The 4155-nt window shown below is 48.8% G+C and overlaps 1 pseudogene; it reads left to right on the top strand.

Annotated features, from left to right (window-relative positions):
• The first annotated feature begins 3165 nt into the window (after nucleotides 1–3165).
• Nucleotides 3166–3819, top strand: LOC124646636 (annotated as a pseudogene).
• The last annotated feature ends 336 nt before the right edge of the window (nucleotides 3820–4155 follow it).

Raw genomic sequence — 4155 nt, 5'->3', positions numbered from 1 at the left:
TTGCATGAGAACAATGAGGAGAGAAAAGTAACCTATTTTTAACTGACTGTGTTTTACAAGAAGCGCAAAGTCCTCCCTATTTATTGCTTCCGAGGATGAAGTTTTCAGGCCTTCTTTTAATAGATGTGTCAAGGTGACTGAAGATTGCATATTTGCATTTGGACTGAAGTCACTTAACATATGATGCAAGATTGACTGTTGGGAAGGAGAAGATCTGGTCAGGCTAGATATGTTCCCGTTTCACATGGACATGCGTTGAATCCTACTTTCAGGTCACATGAAAACACAACGCAAATACCAATTATCTGAAGTCAGGCCCTGATAAAAGTTCTCCTTCTTCTTTGGATCAGTCCCATTCATAACCATCCCGTTTTTCATGTCACTGGTCGGTAATGAGGCCGTATCAGACGGCTCTGTTCGTATGTTGTAGTCCCTGCCTCCCTGGAAGTGGTGTCTGGATCGGGAACTGCAGCACGTGTGCAACCAAATAGGAGCAACATCAACACATATAGCCGCCATCCCCGGCCCCTGCACACTGCATCACATCTTGCCGCAATCCCGTGTCGTGCTTCCTGACCGACGCACCGACGCCCCGGTGAACCTCTCGCTCGGACAGCTCGCCCAGATGGAAAGCTCCTCGCCCACGAGACCCCTCGCCTTGCGCTTCCAGAAGCAACAGCAGCAAGGCAGGATTGCAGGAAGCTCCATCGAAAGAGGCAATGCGGCTGAAGCGAACCAACAATTTGTTACAGGATTGCCTCAGGAGATCTTGTGATCTGGAGCTGCAAAATCAAAACAGCGAACCGGCCAACACAGATCCTTGTCACCAACCCGTCAGCCACCGCGGAATCATGGGAGAAGAAGAACGGCCAGGCTACAGTCCTCCACTACGTGGGGTCGTTGAATTCCTATGATCAGTTAGAGCGGCGGGCGACCATGAAAACGGGATGACGGAAATCTTGGGGGGCGGAGCGGGACGGCAATGGAGGCGGCGTTGATCGCCATCTCGGTCTTGATGAAGCAACCTGGCTCTCTGATCACGTATTCACTACCAGCGATTCGGCGGTGGCAGAAAAGGATCCGTAGCAGCCGTTCGGCTCCAGGGCGGAGAAGAAGTAGCTTATGGAATCGCTCATGGTGCTGGCATCGATGCTTGCGTTGTTGGATTATATTTAACGGAATCTTCTGTTTTGGAGCCGGACAAGGAATCCTACTCGTGCACATTGATTGTCAACGCATCGGGACATGACCGTCGTATCTTCAGATGGATCATGGCTGCACGCGTTGGGACGGACGAAGGCGCACACGCGATGGACGAAAGCGCATTGAGACGGACCAAACCAAGGAAACGTTAGCTCCTTTATTATTAGGTATAGATAGATATAGATATAGTCGCATTTCCTGTATGCCGACCAGGCGCCGCACGTCCCCGCACGGTTAGGCGTTTCTTTCCTGTTTCTTCCTCTCTTTCCTTTTCTTTTATGTTTCCTTTTTTTCCTTTTTCGTTTTCTTTTTTTCTGTGTTTCTTTTTTCTATTTTTTCGTCTTATTTTTATGCTCAAAAATAAATTTTGCAAATTTTCAAAATGTGTAAATCGTAAAAACGTTCATATTCGAAAGATGAATGAATTTCGAAATTCAAACAATTTCAAAATTTGAACGAATTTCGAATTTTGAACGATTTTTGAGTTTTCAACAATTTTTAAAATTTGAACGATTTCTGATTTTACAAACAAATTTTGTATTTCGAACAAATTTAAAATCAAACATTTTTTAAATCTACAAACAAGGAACTTTGAACAAATTTTGAAAAAAAAGGAAAAAAGAAACTAAAAAACGTTACTTTTAGTAATAAAAGTTTAAACAAAAAAGGGGAAAATAATTTTTTTCAAAGTCGCGTTCTGGGCCTGGCCCGTTTATTTCCTGCAGTTCGCTACTTCGCGGGCCTACCTTCGACGGGACATGGCTGGATTTGATCGATCCATATCGACTGGTCTGGTTTTGCCGTGAGTAGTACTAGTGCTAAAAACGCTATGTCAATAAGCATGCACCCCTTACAAATCTCGTCAACGCAGAGAGAAGGAATTAGGTTACAAGATTATTCGTCCAGGGAACACTTCTCGTCTACTCAGAGACGATGAATATTATGTCCGAGGAACGCATCTTGTCTACTCAGGGAACAAGATTATATTGCGTTTTCTCGAACAATATGTAAAACGCGGAAATGAATCTTTGACAACAAAGGAACATATTATTATGTACTAGGCAACACGAAATCACATAGGAAACAAAAGAAAACAATCAGAAACATATCACGTATATTCAGGAACAAAACCATAGATTGAGGGGGATAAATAAATGTTTAGTGAGTAACAATTTGGAGTTAAATGGGAACAACTCTACAAATTGAGGGGAACAAACCCATGTACAGATAGGAACAACTTGTAGGCACATATGGAACAACCCTATAGATTGACCGGAACAAACCCATTTTTAGATAGGAACAACTTGGAGGAATACGAAGAACAACCTACAATTTGAGGGGAACAAAACAATTTCTAGTTAGGAATAACTATGTAGTATGTAGGGAATAACTCCATAGATAGAGGGGAACAAACCAACTTGTAGTTAGGAACAATTTTGAGTCAAAAGGGAACAACCCCATAGATTGAGGGGAACAAAACCCATAACTACTATATTAAAGTGTAACAAACATCTTTTTTCTCATAATTTTGAATTTTTTTTCAAATTAACATGGTGGTGACACATCTACGTTGGAATGGATATATTTCCTCTGGTTTTTACCGTGTACAATTTTGGTGCCTTCCAAGAATTATTTTGGTCTGGTCTCTTCTCTTCTTTCTAGGGGCTGCATTGTGTTGGTGTGTGACTTTTGCAATTTATGGTGGGTCCAGCTGATCTCCTCAGTTATTGCGTGATGGATTTGGTCATGGACACCGCTTTGACCTGAATCCTTTTATTCCTCAGTTCACGCCTGATGGCTAGAAGACTCCCTCGAATTTCACGACCTCCTTTATCTTCCTCTTCCTAGAGTGCATATCAATCAGCCTTGCCTTGACATGCTCTACCTCCATTGTATTCCCTTGCCCTGGATTCTTCGCTGCACAAGCTCTCCGTTGCCTGACCGGCGGACTTGAGTGACACCATGGTGGTCACGCCCCTGCTCAGCCACGCGGAGGAGTATAGGGCACTCGGAGGGCAGCCCACGGAACGGCGTCACGGCGGTTGGCCGGTTGCGAGTCGTCGGAGCGGGGCGACGTGCCGCAGTGCCAAGTGCGTGCTGTGGCGGGAGCTCTGCGTTTCGCGCGCGTCGCAAATGGTGTCAGCCCTTACAAGTCACGGCTTTCTCATTGCCGGGGATAGAGTGGGTGGGCGGCAGGTGGCCGGCGCTCGCGAGTTCCGCTGTGGCGCGGCGGGCGCCGTCGTCCCGAGCCACTTCGCCCACATCTCCCGCTTCTCCGAGACGTCCAGCTGGGACTTCTTATCGCGGTGGTGCGGCCAGCACCTGTTGTATGTGTGGGACTAGTGCGAGCACGCGGCGCCGGGCCGCCGGCGACAAAGACGTGGGCGCATCCGCGTCGTGTTCCGCGGCTTCATGCGCTCCCGCACGCGGGCGTGCCTGGTAGCCGGACGCGCCCGGCTGGAGCCCCGCGTGTGCTGCCCCTGCTGCGGCGCGTGCGTGTTGACCGTGACGGCTGCGGACCTCGCGCTGTGTAGGGCTTGCTGTCGCCTCGGCGCGCACGAGGGCTGCCTGGAGTACTTCGTCAGGCGGCAGCAGCTGGCTCGCTTGCCTCTCTGACTGCGAGGGCGAGAGCGAACGTGATGCTGCCAACTCTCCTCTGTCCGACTTGGCGGCCGCGAGCCGTGGGCGGTGTCGTTCGTGGCAGTCGCCGTCAGGGCTGTCATCGGCGCCTGCCTCGGCGTGCATGTCTTGGTGGTGTTCCAGATGATGTTGGCGACTCGCCGGCGTGGGTGCTTCACGATGAAGGCGACCACACGCTCGCGCTGCTGCAGTTCACGGATTCTCCCAGTCACCTGTCCTCTGTCCTGGTGTCCCCCCTGCCGTTGACATCTTCGTTTGCGATTCCTTCGACAATGACGTCTCTTCTTTCCTTCTCTGATACAGGGTGCTTCG

This window comes from Lolium rigidum, chromosome 4, assembly GCF_022539505.1.
Source record: "Lolium rigidum isolate FL_2022 chromosome 4, APGP_CSIRO_Lrig_0.1, whole genome shotgun sequence".
NCBI lineage: Eukaryota > Viridiplantae > Streptophyta > Magnoliopsida > Poales > Poaceae > Lolium > Lolium rigidum.
Note: the sequence above shows the minus strand (reverse complement) of the source record. Positions and strands in the feature narration are given on the sequence as shown.